The sequence below is a fragment of the Cucurbita moschata genome, unplaced genomic scaffold, assembly GCF_002738365.1.
Source record: "Cucurbita moschata cultivar Rifu unplaced genomic scaffold, Cmos_1.0 Cmo_Scf00049, whole genome shotgun sequence".
Taxonomy (NCBI): Eukaryota; Viridiplantae; Streptophyta; class Magnoliopsida; order Cucurbitales; family Cucurbitaceae; genus Cucurbita; species Cucurbita moschata.
This window is the reverse complement of record NW_019268565.1, coordinates 1,338,427-1,356,553: the sequence shown is the minus strand read 5'-3', so window position 1 is coordinate 1,356,553 and position 18,127 is coordinate 1,338,427. Positions and strand designations below refer to the sequence as shown.

Sequence of the window (18,127 nt, the reverse complement as noted above, 5' to 3'; positions counted from 1 at the left end):
TTTATTTGGTTTACGATCATGTATGTTCATTTAATTTGTGGGGTTGGATCCCTTAGGGACCAATCCCGAATGAAACAAAGAATTCTCGTTTAGACAGAGAATGGAGGAAGAAGAGGGAACAGGATGAGATTTCTCTCTGTTTATGAGACTGAATATTATATTATTTCTTGCTCAATTTCTCATCCATAAAAACTTTACTCATCAACTAACTTTTAATCGTAAACCTAATTCGATTCTTGATGGTTTCAATAATTATAGAACTGGTTTATGATCTATGGCTATACTCTAGGGGGATTATTAGGGAATTTTCTAGTTAATTTTCGCTTAATAAACCTTTCACAAGCGGCAGGGGTCAACAGTAATACCTTGAGAGTTAACTGAACTTTATTCATGCACGTGATTATTTATGTGATTATACAGAGATGATTAGAGGTTCACCAAGTAGCCCCTAACCGTAAACCATCGATTGTCGGAGGTTCGAATAACTATAGAACTGGCTTAAGATTTATGATTATACTCTGGGGATTATCAAGGAATTTGGTGTTTAGTTTCCTTATAGTGAACCTGTCATGAGCGTTAAGTTTCCTCGAGGTCTACACTAGTATCTTGAGTGTTGGCTGAACTTTAGAGTGCATGAATCTAATGAGAACATATGAGTGGTGTCAAGATTGTTCATCGAGGGCCTATCTTACAATTATGATGTTTTTAATTTTGAGACTACCATTTGTAATATTTAAGCTAAAGACTATACTGATTTTTTCGAATCTAGATTTGGTGAAACGGTTTATAAGAATGAATATTGTTTTTTTTTTTTTATCGACAATATAAGTTTTTTTAGTATGGTTTTTTCAATTTTACGTTTACTAAGAAAATTTATAAGAAGTTGTCTAGTGTCGCAATCATTCTTATCCATGGCGTGTTGTCTATGGTTGCATGTTGGATGTCTCAATCATGCTTGTCTAAAACGTGTTGTCCATGGTTGCATGCTCGTTCCAAACCCCTTTTATTTGCTTTCATGTGTCTAGGTATTTACTATTCATATCATGTCAATATAGAGGTGTATGAGCGTTCACCAAAATCATGTCTACACTTGTCAGGGCTAAAATGCCCCAACACGTGTTATATGCTACCAAAGTTGTGGTCATTGTTTATTCGCTTTTAGCATATAACATTACTTTCTTTCAAATTGTGTTCAATGCATTTTCTTGCTCAGGTTTTCTAAAATATTTATCTCAAACTTGACCTATGGCTCGATCATACATCAAAGTTATTCACAAAGTTTGAAGTTCACATAGTTAGCTTATTTGGTGGATTATAACAAGTGTCACACGATCGCTATCCCGCTGTCATAAGAGTGTGTCATAAGAGTGCGATTGTGACATCTAGCATATCATTTCTCCAAAACAAACATATTTAACATAGGAGAGCTTTTGTGGAAGTCAAACATTATTGGTATATGTGATAACTATCAATACTTTTTAATCTTCTGAAAGAAAATTGTATATTTTCAAGATCCCTCTCATTCGATGTCATTGCGATTCATTCATATGTCTCTCTTCTACTCGAACATCGATCTCATGACCATCAACTTTTGCCTTTCTTCATTTTCAAACCAAATCTTATTAGAAGAAATTCCACTTTGATACCATTTGTAACGTCTTAGCCCCAAACCTTAAAATAAGACTCCCAACCTAGATTTGGTACCTAACACCCTCGGCATTCCCTCGATTATCATGCGATCTATTCACGCTACCCATTTGTCTTGAACTAGGCTACCAAAAAGGAATGTGTCGTATTGTTAGTCACTAATAATTATCAATTATATTAAGCCTTTATCAACTATACTTGCATATATGTTTAGAATATCTCTCATTCAAATATGATATCAGTTCATTCATATACCTTCGTATCCAAATGTCACACTTAAAATTTAAAAGACATCTAATAAATCTATGCCTTTGACCTCAACGTTATTAAAAATTTATGAAACTTATGAAATTGAAATTTTTATGTCATAATAGACACATAATTTTAATTCCGATGGAGGAAGTAACCGTGTAGAATTATTAGGAACCTATTATATACAAATTAAAAATTCATAGATCTTTTTAACGTTTTTAAAGTGTATGATCTATTAAACATAAAATTGAAAGTTCCGAAATCTATTAGATATTTTAAAAGTTTTGAGACTTATTAGACACGAACATAAAAGTTCAAAAAACTAAGCTTATAATTTAACATAAAAAATTATTTCATTTTGAAATGCAATTAATAATATTTTTCATTATTTAATTGAAAAGATAAAATACCCTATAATAAATAAAGAAATTAAATTAGGTACAATAAATATATCATTTTAAACAATGTGAAAATATTATAAGAAACAAAGACAAATATTTCATTTTCATCCATAATTAAAATATACTTCACCATCTAATTAAAATGGTATTGAATTAAATAACTAAATTATGATAGATACAAACATATAGCTTGAGTTTTAAAAAAGAATATTTTTGTTCTCAACTTTACTACGCAACTATTTAGTATTTTTAAACGTTTAATTTTAAAACAATTTCGAGCACGTGATAATTTAGTTCAAGTAGGATAAAATTTATAAATATTTAGTTTTGTCCTAAAAATATAATTTTTTTAATGAATTTTCTTGCCTACGTCGATTAATTTATTAAACGTTAAATATGTTTACAAAAAGCAAAAACTAAATCATTATATAAAATACAACTCTTGAAATTGGGATAGGTCTTAATTATAGTTTTAGACCTTGAAATTTTTTTATTTTAGTTTTTGAACTTTGAAATTGTTAAAAAAAAGACTTAGAAGAGATTTTCTAATAAAATAAGGATGAAAATTAGTGACAATAAAGTACTCGTGTCCAAGATTCAGATTAAAATTTGAAATTCGAATTCGGGGCATCTGATGGCCTAGGCATTCTCCAACATTGCTGACATGATCATTTACTTACTCCTCGCTTCTAAAAGTGAAGACTATCCCCAAAAATAACATAACTTTTTCTAATATGTTTTGTCCTCACTCACATGCATTCTAAGAAAATTCTTAAAAGGTCACTGAACATAGAATTGCTTCAAACAAAGCAACTTAACTATGGGTTCTTATGATTGAACCACCGAAAAGGAAGGTGCACCTTGTTCATATTGTTGAATATGAAGTCTGATGCCTATTTACAGTAAAGATCTGGTAGAGATATGCTTGGTACATATTTTTGTAAAGATGTAATAGAGATATATAGTAGATATTTGGTAGTGATATATGTGGCAGGTGTTAAACTTATATTTAGTAAACTGAAACCATATATATACCAGTGGTATTTTTTTCCTGTACATAGTCATCCATAAAACCATTAGCAAATATTTCTCTTGAATTTTCTCTTTCATGTTCTTTGTGTTCTTGATCGAGTGTGCATTGTTGAGCGATCTTAACAACTGGTATTAGAGCAAGGCGAGATTCACCACGATCTGTGAAGATGGAAATTTCAAAGATTGGAATTGAAAAGTTTGATGAACCCGATTTCAATTTCTAGAAGATGCAGATTGAAGATTGTCTGTACCAAAAAGATCATCACGGAACCATGTTGGGGGTGAAGCCGGAGATCATGACCACGGAGTAGTGAAAGCTCAAGGATCGTCAGGCCTTAGGGTTGATCCGGTTGACATTGTCTAGAAACAAGGAGTTTAACATCCTCAAGGAAAAGACAACGTCAGTTCTGTTGAAGCTGCTATCGAATATGTAAAAAAAATCGTCGGTTATGAACAAGGTGTATTTGATGCAGAGGTTGCTCAATCTACAAATGTCTGAAGGTGGATCTGTTGTTGGTCATATAAATGAATTCAATATGATTGTAAGTCAATTGAGTTCGGTGGAAATTAATTTCGAGGATGAAATTAAAGCATAGATTTTGATGTCATCTTTACCCGAGTCATGGGATACTTTGTTCCCGGAAGCAGCAGTTCACGAGGATCTAATAAACTAAAGTTCAATGAAATTCGAGATGTAGTTCTCAGCAAAAGTATTCTCAAACGGGAAATCGGAGATTCATCAGGCAATGCTTTCAATGTTGATCGATGGGGAAGAAGTAAATCAAAGGGTCCAAACAATGGGTGAATCAAAATCAAAGAATTGCCTCAATGTTGATCGAAGAGAAGAAGTAAATCAAAGGGTCCAAACAATGGGTGAATCAAAGGGTCCAAACAATGGGCGAATCAAAACCAAAGAACGGTAGAAAATCTACAGACAAACAAAATGCAAAAAGTTGGAGTTGTGGAGAAAAAGGTCACTTCCGGGCAAATTGTACAAAGAGGAAGCAGAATCACAAATCAAAGGATGATGATGATTCAGTAAATTCAACAGAAGACGTTGGGGATGCTCTGATTCTCATCGTGGACAGTCCGATTGAATCCTATATTTTGGATGTAGGTGCATCTTTTCATTCGTCTTCAAATAAGGAACTGTTTCAAAATTTCAAGTTTGGAAATTTCAGGAAGGTGTATCTTGCTAGCAACAAAGATTTGGAGATGAAAGGAAAGGGGATGTCTATGTAAAAACTCCAACAGAAAATTAGTGGACATTAAAGGATGTCAGATATATTCCTAGTCTCAAGAAAACCTGATCTCTATTGGTTAGTTGGATAACATAGGTTATGCAACAAAGTTTCTGAAGAGTTCGTGGAAAATTGTGAAGGGTGCTATGGTGGTAGCACGTGGCACAAAATATGGAACCTTAAAACCAACTGCAGGGTGTATGAACATAGGTGTTGTTGCTGAGAGTGCTTCAAATTCAAGTCTAAGGCATAATAGACTTGAACATATGAGCGTTAAAGGAATGAAGATGCTAGCTGTGGAAGGAGTTTTGGAAAGTCTGAAATCTGTTGATACGAGTCCTTGTGAGAACTGCGTTATGAGCAAACATAAATCAGTTAGCTTCACAAAAACTATCAGAGAATGAAGAAAAGTACCGAAACAACGAAGCAAGTGGGACTTGAGATTGAGTTGTTGAAAGATTCACCTAGTGATATTGTAGCAGAGAAACTCCTGAGACTGTTGCTGAGGAAACCGAGATGAAGAAAGTGGGAGTTAAGGTTGAGTTGCTGAAAGATTCACCTAGTGATATTGTAGCGGATACTCAAGAAACTCCTGAGACTGATGTTGAGGAACCAGAAGCAGAACAAGTGACAGTTGAGCAGGTGTTGAAAAGATCATCCAGAGCTATCAGAGTACCAGATAGGTATGTACCTTCTTTACACTATCGGTTGGTGACTGATGAAGGGAAACAAGAGCCCCTTGATGAGGTCCTACACTTGGAGGATACAACCAAGTGGGAGCAAGCCATAGATGATGGGATGTCTAGGCTTCAGAAATGTGTTACGTTTTCATCTGTTGAGGCTGAGTACGTGACAATAGCTGAAGTTGGAAAGGAGATAATATGGATGACAGACTATCAAGAAGAATTAGGCAAGAAGCAGCGTGAGAAGATTCTTCAGTTAGATAGCTAGAGTGTCATGCAGTTGGTGAGGAACCTGGTCTATCATTCAAAGACAAAGCACAGAAGGCGATACCATTTCACTTGGAGGTTAGTGAAAGATGGTGATGTGTTTGAAGTAGATATTGGTGCAAAGAATCCAACAGACATGTTGTGTTGATGTTAGAACATCGAGGTTGTGCACCTCAAGTGGGGTGGTGCAATTGAGAATGAAATTCTTGGGTGACTTGATTATTCTCCAACTGGGAGATTGTTGGGATATGGAGCTTGATAGCTATTTGCATTAAAGATTTGGGATAGAGATATGTTTGGTAGATATCTCGTAAAGATTTTATAGAGATATATATGATAGAGATTTGGTAAAAAATTGATAGAGATATATGTAGTAGATTATATCTGGTACGTTAAATATGTTAGACCTATATTTAGTAAATTGAAACCATATATATACCCGATTAGTTAGTGCTTTCAAGATGTACTTTCTTCATCATTTGTATTCTCTGTTGTTTTACATACCTAAAGTTATCAATAAAACTTTTAGTCAATATTCCTTCTTGAATTTTCTCTCATGTTCTTTATGTTCATCTTGATCGAGTGCGTGTGTTGTCGAGCAATCCTAACAGATATACGTAGTGACTTTTATTTCTTTTAACTCTTTCTCAGTTATTCTATCTTTATGATCGCTCTCATTTGGATGTGACCACAGTTCATTTATGTACCCCTCTTATACTCAATTGTCGTAATGTTGAGAAATTCACTTCAACTTAAAAGACATCATTAATATCATTTACAATGTCATTCACATAATATTTATTCATTAGTTTACATTAATGATGTAAAAAATAACGTTACACATGTCCTTCAATTTTTAAATTTTTCTACCCATCTTCAACTGTCATTTTAATAGAAAAACTCTCAACATTTTTGTAACGATTCGATGTAAAAAAAAAATATATATATATAGCTAGAAACGAAATGAACTTTGGGGTGGTCATCAAATTTTTCACAATCTCAACCATTTCTCTATCATTTTAATTTATTCTTTCACTCCTCCCTCTCTTCTCCGACTCCAACTCCTTCGATCTCTCTCTTTTTTTGTTCGTGTGGTATCGTGGGAGGATTTGTAGTTTTGAAGATCGTTGTCATGTCTCAGTCAAAATTGAAGTGTTATATTATTGTCGATTGTATCAAGTCAATGAATACATTTGAAACCAATGACAAATTTTTGTTGGCAACGGTATAGAAATTTGGTAGAACTTTTAGGATAACAAAATTTTGTATTACCAAAAAAAAAATGATAATCTAACTTTCTACCTTTTTCACCCATGCCAACCTAAGGGTGTCTGTATATATATAATTTGGAATATTACCCAATACCATTCATGATCTAAAAATCAGGTATCATTTGCTTAAACCAAAACTATGCCGCTAATTAAATATGAACGAATGAACCTTCGTCTACATGTAAATCTATCCCAAATCTATCTCATTTCATCGTTGAACTCTTGGCACTAAATTTTTAGGGCTAATTTCTTTGTAACTACAAAATTCAGAATCTCCTTAGTCAATATGTGCACATTTATGTTATAGATGCCACATCGGTTAGGGAGGGAGGAGAATGAAACATTTTTTATTAAGGGTTTAGAAACTTCTTCCTAACAGATGCGTTTTAAAAACCATGAGGGGAAACTCGAGAGAGAAAGCTCAAAGAAAACAATATCTACTAGTGGTGGGCTTGGCTGCTTACATCAAGCATCATTCAAGTACATGAATGTGTGTTTACATCAGCCAACCCGCCTAAGTAACTTCGCCAACATTGAATTGATGCATAGCAATCGGTGTTTAATATGCTCCAAACTTCACTTTTGTTGTAATAATTGATGCATAGTCAAAATCCATAGAAGTACGTGTTGCAATTGGGATCGTTGTCGTTGGAATCTTAAACCATATGGGATTAACATACAAAAATGTTTAAGTAACCGAAATAGACTATAATATATCAAAAAGGTTAAGTGTCTTATCCGAGTAACACTAATGATACGATCCGTTTTGTAATTATTACAAATGATTTGATTCGTATTATTCATGTGAAGGCATGGAGTAGAGACATTCTATATAATGAGTTTGTATAAGACTAGACCAGGAAATATTTAATATTTCTTTATAAATTTGTTAACTGAGAAGATAAATATTTCACGAGAATCATATGTGACTCGATTTAAATTCGAAGTGAGTTATAAAATACTCCCGGTTATGATTTGTTTTTTATTTGCATGTATGAGGATGATTTTTGTGATCAATTCAATACACCTACCATTTTGAGGATTTGACCAAATAGAGAGCTAGAAACATAATTTAACTAGATGAAATTCACTCATTCTTGTATTGGGTAAGTAGAAGAGTCGTTTTAAGCGCTGATTTCGGGACTTGAACAATAGAGTTTCACTTTCTCACTACTCAAGAGGGGATTTGGTTTAGGGTTGAATCATAAACAAATTGTTATTTAAAGAATTATTCGTATTTGAGGTGTAAGATGTAATTACAGAGGTAATAAAATATACTTTTAACCTGGTCGTAATTATAAATAACTCGTGAATGATCGACTTGCTTGTAATTATTGTATCAATGAATATAACTTGTCGTATTCTGCAGTGCAACTCTAGGTCTATAGCGGAGTGAAATATAAAGGAGAAAATGTATTTAATTTGAAGGGTTGAAATTAATCTTTAATATATTATATATATTAATCATAAAAGATAAAAATATATTTATTATATTAAATAAAAATGTAAAATTTAAATTGATTAAATATATATTGAACTATGATATTTAAATAGATTTTGAATAAAGATATTATATTCTAATATATTAGATCGGAATGAGCCATCATCCATAGTACATTCCACACTTGTTCCAGAGTGTTCACTTAATACAGGAGAAAACATTTCTATCTATAGTATTTGACATGTATTCTTTCTCTTGAGGTGGAAGTTCGGATTCTCGTACCCCACTTGTTGTACTAAAGGAGCGAGATATTAGATCTTCCACCAAATTAGCGTTATTTGTCGCATCTCATGAGTCTTGCTTAAACGAACCACATTGTTCTTCTGAATTTCTATAGCTAGCAAATTGGACTTCAGAAATGATATGTCCTCCCGACAAGACAATTCTAAGGTGCTTCCTTCATTAGCAAAATCAATGTGTTTGTGTCATTTGAGAGAAACGTGATACCATCTTTGAGAGGGATTCTCTCAGGTCGAACTGCAACCATCGTTTCCAGTAATGAAAGAAGGCCATAATCGGCCTATGATTTGCTCCTTTACCCAAGTCTGACCTTTGCCCATTCCTTGCATGTCCAATGCTACTGGGTCAGTTCCCGAAGGGGTCTTAAAGCTAGCTTTGTACCGCATCATTCGCCTTCCAATAGATTTTTGATTTAATGCGCTCCATTTGGTTCTATGTGAGAACATCGAGTTGTAAAATTGCTTCATTTCTCCATTTAATCCGACCTTATAAGACTACAAGTTTGATGACAAATTTGTTATGACGTTTCCATCTCCAATTACATAAATGGGACCTCCATCAATTCATGTTGGCACCGTGTCATAAAATGCATCGTAATTCTTCAGTCTCATTGTGCCGCTCAAAAGGGTTATGGTGTTGGTTCCCAATTTTAATAGAACAGGTTTCTCAAACACAAAACTCGAGCCATTGCAACCTAATGTACCTTCTATTTATGAAAGTTAAACACACCACCTGATTCAAAAAATCTTGCGACATAAAAGACTACATCTTCTAGGGTTCTGTAAGGGTCTTTGTCAACCCATTTCTTGAACCATCCCATCCAACTTTCAGTAAACATTATTCGGATGTGAGAATGGTTAGGATGACGGTTAGGATTGTTAGGACTAAAGTTGTCTCAGTAGAATCCATTACATGTATTAATGATAGGTTTGGGGACATCACTCTGTTGGCACATGATCCATGGAACGCTAATATTAGGAGATTTGGTCATTTGAGTGCACCAATTGATGTATGTTCTTCCTGCATTTTCATAAGGTGTCATCACGTTTCCATACTCGTTCTCGATTTGAGCTAAGATTATTGGTCCTCCTTGTGATGCAAAAAGGTTGGCTTGTTTACACATATTCACTATTTTCGTCGTGAAAGTTTGCATTTTATTTTTGTAGACTTTATTGTCAGTTCATAGTTGGATTCTCGGCATATTGTGCAACCATAGTGGAAAGCCTCCGTAGTTCCACTCGGCACACACATAAGGACCAATCATCATGACAACATGAAGTCTAGCCTCTTGGAGACGCTCGAAGAACTTGATAAAATTTAGACGTCCAGAGAAATCATATTTTCATCGTTGAGACTCATGAGGATCCCAAAAAATGTATGTCTCTATCACATCAAATCCACCATCTTTAACTTTTTGAATAAGATAGGGTCACATCTCTTCGGTGCGCGTGGATATTAAATTGAACTCGGGAAGATAATGCATCGTTCACCATTGATAATTATCGCATTTGAAGCATAAGAGACATTATCTGCTATACAAAAACACAAGCAAACTAAAGTTGCAACAAAGGAAAGAAGAAGTCGTCGAAGCTTATACATCTTCAAATCTACAAACAAGGTACTGTTGCAGACCCTTGCTGCTCGTGAAAGTTTTACTAAGCAGAAATTAACTGAAAAATTCCTTAGTAATTCCCACAAAGTATAGCCCTAATTCATAAATCAGTTCTATAGTTATCTAGATCCTTAACAATCGAATTAGGTTTACCATTAGAGGTTAGTTGACAAATACCTAATCATCCTCGTAAACTGCATAAAAATTACATGTGTGAGAAAATCATGAATAGAGACATAACATAGTGACCTTAAACATGAACACCCAGTCATAGTTGCAGTTTCACTAGAATTAGAGCTCAATTCATGCATTTCTCGAAGAAGAAAAAAACGTGCATCATAACTTTTAACATGCTTATATATCAAATCAACTCATTCCATGCTCAAATCTAAATAACATGTTTCGTCTAACACACTTTCAATCATACCAAAGGGATGTTTTCAATTATATTCAAATCAGAGTTCAACAGTTCATTTCTCAAGAAACATGCATTATAACGTTTAATATGTTTTTTCATACATCGAATCAACTCAGTTCAGACTCAAATTTCTATAACATGCTTCTTACTAACATGAGACCTTCAAATAAATTTGTCCTTATTCACATGCATCCCACGAAAGTTCTTAGGAGACACCTAACATAGAATTGCTCCAAGTAAAGCATGCTTAACCATGGAGTTCATTCCCCTACATCCCTCTGATATGGTCACATTACCTAACCCTCGCTTCTAAGAGTGAGAATTATCCCCACATACCAACCAAACAATTTTGTCCCTCACATGCATCCTAAAAAATTCTTAGGAGGTCGTGTAACATAGAATTACTTCAAGTAAACCACGCTTAAGCATGGAGTTCATTCCCCTACATCCCCTCCGACGTGGTCACATTACCTACCTCTCACGTCTAAGAGTGAACTATCCCCACATATTAACATGAGTTCTTCAAAAAAATTTGTCCTTACTCACATGCATCTTCAAAAAAATTCTTAAGCACGCTTAACCATGAAGTTCCTATGATTGAGTCATTAAAAGGGAAGATGCACCTTGTTGGTATAGGAACTGACTTTCAATTCTTTTAAGCATTTTCTTAACCATCCTATCTTCAGGATCGCTCTCATTCATATATGGTCTCGATTCATTTGTGTACCCCCTCTCTACTCGAGGTAACACATGCCCACCAACTTGCGCCTTGGTTCGTCTCCAAACCACATCTTACTCGGAAATGTATAGCTCTTGTACCATTTGTAACATCCATGTTTAGGATTCATAACCTATATTTAGCATCTAATGGCCCCAACATTCTCCTTCATTCCTTTAGACACGTTCCCTCTCGTTACTACTCCTCACTTCTAAGAGTCAAAACTATCTCACAGACCAACATGAGTCATTCCAGCATGTTTTGTCGTCACTTACAAGCATCCAAGGTAAATTCTTAAGAGGACACCCAACATAGAATTTCTCTAAGTAAAACACGTTTAATCATGGAGCTCTTATGATAGAGTAACCGAAAAGGAAAGTACACCTTGTTGGTCTAGGTAGTGACTTTCAATTCTTTACCGATTTTCTTAACCATCATATCCTGATAATCGCTCTTGTTTGAATGAGGTATGGATTTATTTGGAAGGCGTACCTAAAATGAAAATGTAATAATAATAATAATAATAATAATAATAATAATAATAATAATCATAATAATAATAATAATAATAATAATAATAATAATAGGATGATAGGATAGGATAAAAGGGTAATGGTTTCCCTGTTTTAAGACATCCATTATCTGAATCTGAATCTGAAAATCTGATGACCCAATACCTACACTTACTCCTACTCTCTTTTCTCTTCATTTTCTCTGTGTTTTTGAGTTTCCCGAGGTTTGCTCAGCTCAGACAACACACATCACACAGTCATCAGACATCAGACATTAGACATCAGACATCAGACATTAGACATCAGACATCAGACATCATCTGCTGGTCGTCTTCCTCATTTACTCTCTCTTCTTCCAAAAACCCTAAAAACACACAACACTACAACAACCCCACCTCATTTTTCCATGGATGCCCTCTGATTTTTCAACAACTTCCAATCCCTCATTAATACTTCTTTCCATTTAACATTCTCTCTCTCTCTCTCTCTCTCTCTCCACTTACACATCACTCACCTCCTCATTTGCAAAACCAAACCATCGTTGCCGAGTTCGTCTGTTAACCGGAGAGATTGTCATCTTTGGACTTCCCCTTTCGAACTTCCTCTCAAGCTTGTTAAAACGCGTTTGCTAAGAGAGGTTTCCACACCCTTATAAAGAATGCTTCGTTCTCCTCCAAACCGAGGTGGGATCTCACAATCCACCCTCCTACCATTTGTAAAAGCTCAAATCCACCACTAACAGATATTATTTTCTTTCGGTTTTCCCTTTCGAATTTCTAGACCCTTATAAAGAATGCTTCGTTCTCCTCCCCAATCGAAGTGGAATCTCACATTGTTAGTCAATTAGCTCGACACGTTCAAACCCAAGCAATAAGCATCAGGTTGGAATCGTGGGATGTGATAATCATGCATTGAGAAGTTAATTAATCGTTACAAAGCAACCGAGGGTCAAAACATGATTAAGACTTTACACGATTCGTTTTGTGAGTGTTCGATTATTCGTTCTACACATGGAATCGTGTAGAATTGTCGGTCCCATTGGATTCTTGGGCATCTTGGTTGGTTAAAAGGATGAAACTTTAGGCAACCCACAAAGAGAAAGAGAAAGAGAAAGAAAATATAGGTTCTATATAACATAACTTATTAGGGCATATTTTCTTTCATTCACTCTTTCAAATATATGTTTTTCAGTTGCTTTTTGGTAAAGAAATGCCTCAATCTGTACTCTTACGTCTCTCTCACATCACTCAATTAAAAAAAAAAAGGTTTCTTTTTAGGTCAAAGATGAAAGAAACTCTAAAGCTAATTTTCTCCTCAATCGAATGAAAACTAAACTCGAAACTTTTCACGAAGTGTCAGCTACAAGAACGAGAGGGATTAGAAAGCAATCCGCTCGAGATAAGCGATAGAGGACGTCCGAAACCTTTCAAGAAAAGAAATTATTCTATACATGTTAAATTGTCAACCACGTTGAAACGACAAGAGTTTGTAAGCTACCCGCTCGAGAACAACAATAGAGGACCGAATGTCGCCAATACACATTCATAACTAGTAGCGTAAAACGTCGGGACGAGAAATCGATCGGCTCGAGAATCTAGAGAATCTGCAAATTTGAGATGAAAAATCAAAATTAGGAAATGGGGTTTTGTTAATAAGCAAATATATTCAAGAACAAGCATAGATATCACAAGAATTGTAAGGAAAACCCTAATGGAAGCTAAAAAAAAAAAATTAGGGTTCTTGCGAAGTTCTCGAGCTGAGGGGAATGAAGCCTGGTCCGAAGCCTAACAGTTCTCTCGTTGCTTTGAAAAGCCTCGAGCCAGCCAACATTCCCCACAACCCTAAACTTCTCTCTCTAAAAACCCTTTCTCTCTCTCTAGAAAACTGCCTTACGCAATGGCACTACCCACACTCCCTTGCCCTTAATTTATAGGGTCATGTGTTTTTTTTTTGTTACTCTCTTCCTCTCTCTAGTTCATGATTCTAGAGAGAGAAGAATACAATTTCCTTAATTTATATTTAAACAAAGAAAAAAACAACATAATATGTTCGTACAATGACGACTGAGACTCAGTTCTAGTAATGATGCTTTTTTACATTCAGATGTGTATTCACACATAATTTTACTTCTGCAAAATCCCACTTTTTTAGGGCAAAATATACCAAATAAGACTAAAACTTCTTACCTTCTTTCCATTTATTTTTAACCATTTTTAAATATATTTTTAACCGTCTCCAAACTCAATCCAAACCGTTCAATTCTAGTATAGCTTCGTTGGTATTCTTGGTAAAAAACCCTAGAGGCTTTAAAAAAATTCATGACTCAAAAACCCGATCAACCCATTTGGTTCGGATTATGAACGTATTTGAGTTAGGCCGGGTTCAAATAAATGAAAATTTTATATAAGGCCGGGTTCAACGTATTTATGGTAGGGTTAGGTTGAGTTTATTATTTAATAAGGATTGTTTGGATCGAAAATTTTACCACTTGAACCATTAGGTTAACCTTCAAAAATGTCTTAACTCGACCCACTCAACTCACAAACACTCTTAAGAAACGAGACCTTAATTGAGTCACTGGCACCCATACCTACAAGATATTGAGGGAAATAAATCTCTCTATTAATTTACAGTAAAATATGTATTGAAATTAAGTTGCAAATTTTAATTAAATGTTTTACGAGAGTTGAGTTTATTATTTTATAATGATGGTTTAGGTTGAAAATTTTACCCAAAATGTCTCAACTCGACCTTATCGAACCCACGAACACGAGATGTTAATTGAGTGACGGGCACCCATACCTACAAGATTCCAATGCATGGTATTAATTAATTAATTTATTAAAATAAGAAAAAATAATATGTGATGATAAGAAAATGATGGAGGTGTGAGTGAGTGAGTGAGTGAGTGAGATGACCTGCAGTTACCGGTCAAGGGGACAGTGTGTGACCTGCAATAGCCAGTGGGCGGGGTCTCTCTGGATTCAGACATGGACACAGACACAGCATGCACAACAAGACAAATGGAGTAATTAAAAAGCACACTTCACACATGTCAGCCTTTAATGCCATTTTTTCATCATTACCTTATTATTATTTTTCCCTTTTTATTTTTTATTTTTCATCAAAATAAAAATAAATTAATTAATTAAAAAATCTTCATTTGTTTGCTTTCTAACTCCCCCCGTTCCTTCCTACCCGCACGCTCCGGGTGACTTTCATTTTCCCCTTTTTATATTTTCTTTTATTTAATATTTTAAAGTTTAATTTTAACTAAGAACCCGACCACCTTGAATTATCCAACTCAAACTATTTTTTTCGGAATTGGATTTGCGAGTTAAAATTTATTTGGTCGGTTTACCCGACTAACCCGAAAATAGAATTACAACTTAACCCTACCTATAACAGCATAAATTTGTTGCTAGCAGATATTGTCCGTTTAGACTCATTACGTATCGTTATCATCCTCACGAATTTAAAACGTATCTATTAAGGAGAGGTTTCCAAACTCTTACCCGTGTCCTCGTTGACATATTACTCGGTGTTTAGCTCTGATACCATTTGTAACAGCTCAAGTTCATCGCTGTGTCCGCTATCGTCTATTACATATCTCTGTCAACCTCACAATTTTTAAAACGCGTCTATTAGAAAGAGATTTTCACACCCTTATGATGAATGTTTTGTTCTATTCTCCTACCGATGTAGGATCTCACACTGCCTTTAAAAAAAATTAAGAATATTTAATGTTTGTAACTGGTAAATGTTTGATATTTGAACTTAATTTAATTATTAATATAATATATATGGTAAATAGGTATGATTTTTTTTAAAATAATTAAAAAAATCTAAGAATCCAACCGGAGTCAACCCGAAAATAGAAGGTTAGATTGGGTAAGGTTGGGTTGTGAACTACATTCGAGTTGCTCGGGTCACCAATCTAAAAAACCCGAAATTTTAAATTAGCCGGAAACAAAAAATTTTAACTCAACCCGTGTACATCCCTACCTAAATATTTATTTGATATTGTTAGGGAGATAATAGACATTTCACATTACTTCTTTTTATTCACTATATACATAGATGTGTTCATTATATGGTAGTTGTCACCCTCTTATATTTATTTTATCTCCGGGTTTACGAGCTTAGCTTTGGTTTAACTCTAGCGGCTTGTAGCTAACGGTTTTTGAGTAGTGTCTTGTAAGCATCTTTGTGTTGAGCCGTCAAAGCAATAAACTAATTGCTAAACTAGCAATGCTGACTTTTGTTGAAACATTTTTTTGTTGTTAAAGACAGAGACGACTTACAAATTAGGGATGGAAGAATAGTAATGAGACTCGTGATAACTTCTGAATAATCTTCTTTGACTTTATCAATAATAAAAATTTTGACTTTTTGTTCGTTCGTCAAATCTCTTGTCAACACACCTATAACTTTTTCAATAATGAAGCTTTTTACTTTTGTATCCATTTGTCAAATCTTGCCAAAAACATGTTTGACGGGACTACGACCCATCAACCAAGTAGCAATGGGAGAGAATCCATAGCATGTCATAACAAAAACTCGATTCGAGGTAGAACTATACACAGGTTAACCCAACTCAATTAAACCCTCTATTTTTCAGGTTGACAGGGTTATCGGGTTATTATTTTTTAAAAATTATTAAAAAAAAATCAATTAGGTTGAGTTGTAACTCTATTTTTTCGTTTTCCAAAAATTCAACTTAATCCAAAAAAAAAAAAAAATCAAACTCAACCCTGTTGGACGATGAAACTCTCACATCCGCTAATTTAGGGAATGATCATGGGTTTATAAATGAGGAATACTAACTCCATTGGTACGAGAGCTTCTGTTGAAGCCCAAAGCAAAGCCATGAGAGCTTATGCTCAAAGTGGACAATATCATACTATTGTGGAGAGTTGTGTTCGTCTAACAAACCTAGTTTTACGATTTGAGTAGGGAAGTCTGAATTGGTCGGGTTATCGGATTATATAAACACTCCTGATTTGAGGCGTCAATAAATGACCCGAGAGTTCGGGTATGGATATTAATGTAATATTAATAGTAATAAATTAAAAGGGATTTGTTGTTCTTTTGCATGGATCGACTAAACTGACAATGTTGGAAATAAGGTTTCCTCTTGGAATTTGATTTTAATTAATTATTAATTTTAATTAACAGTTAATTTTGAATCATTAATTTTTAAATGTATAATTATGGTCATTTAAACATTTTGTTTCAATATTTTAAATCTAAAATTAAATTAATTTTGTATTTTATAAATTTATAAATTTTTAATTTTGTAACATGAATATGTTATTTATATAATGATGGATTAGATCCGCATTCGAAATCTAGATTCTATATTTAGTGGTCTCGATATTCTGTTACAACATAATCATGTTACTTATTTATTGCTTCTAAAATGGAAAACTATCAACACAAATAACACGAGTACTGTCGACGTATTTAAGTTTGAAATTATTATGATTGAGTCATTAAATAAATAAAAAATAATTTATTTTTTAAAATTATTGGAAATAGAGGGGCATTTTGGGGAAGTGGGAAAGACGGCGATTGCGGAGGAGGAAAGGAGAGCCCGAGTAAGGAGGGCAAAAAAATAAAAAAAATAAAAAAATAAAATAAAAGGAAGGTGTGTGAGAGAGTGGGGCCCAGGGAGATATTGGACGGCTGAGATCTCTGCACCCAATCGTACGCTGCAGAGACGCGCCCACGTGATTGCATTCAATGGTCGTGGGAACTGGTACGACCCCCTTAACGGTTGTGGTACTGTGGGCCCCACCCCATTCTCCTCTCTCTCTCTCTCTGCTCCCTTCTTCGGTCTCCCGTGGGGACCACTTCTTTTTTCATCTCATAATAATTTAATAATAATGATTAATTAATATTATGAATAATTACAAAAATTAAATTATTATAAGGAGTAAAAAATATATTTCTTATTTTTTAATTAATAAATATTTAAAATATTATTTTGGTATCTATATATTAAAATTTAATTCTTATAATTTCAATTTTTATTCATTTTTAAATGTTTCTTTAGGTTTATATTAATTTAATTTATACATTTTAGAAAAATTAACAAAAAAAAAAAAAAATTCAATGATCCTAAATGATATGATGATGGATGGGATGGCTTTTGTGTGTAATTATTTTTTTAATGAGTCCATTTTAAAATTATTTTAAAAAAATTATATAATATCTAACCGTTAATATCAGCGCGAAAAAATGTTTTATTTTATAGAGGCGGAATGATGCCTTACTTTACAGGGAAGTAATGAAACATGCGTTGCAAAAAAAAAAAAAAAAAAAAAAAA

The 18,127-nt window shown here is 34.0% G+C and overlaps 1 pseudogene; it reads right to left on the bottom strand.

Moving 5' to 3' along the window:
* Positions 1–9,241: 9,241 nt before the first annotated feature.
* On the bottom strand, positions 9,242–11,267 carry LOC111435500 (annotated as a pseudogene).
* Positions 11,268–18,127: the final 6,860 nt, after the last annotated feature.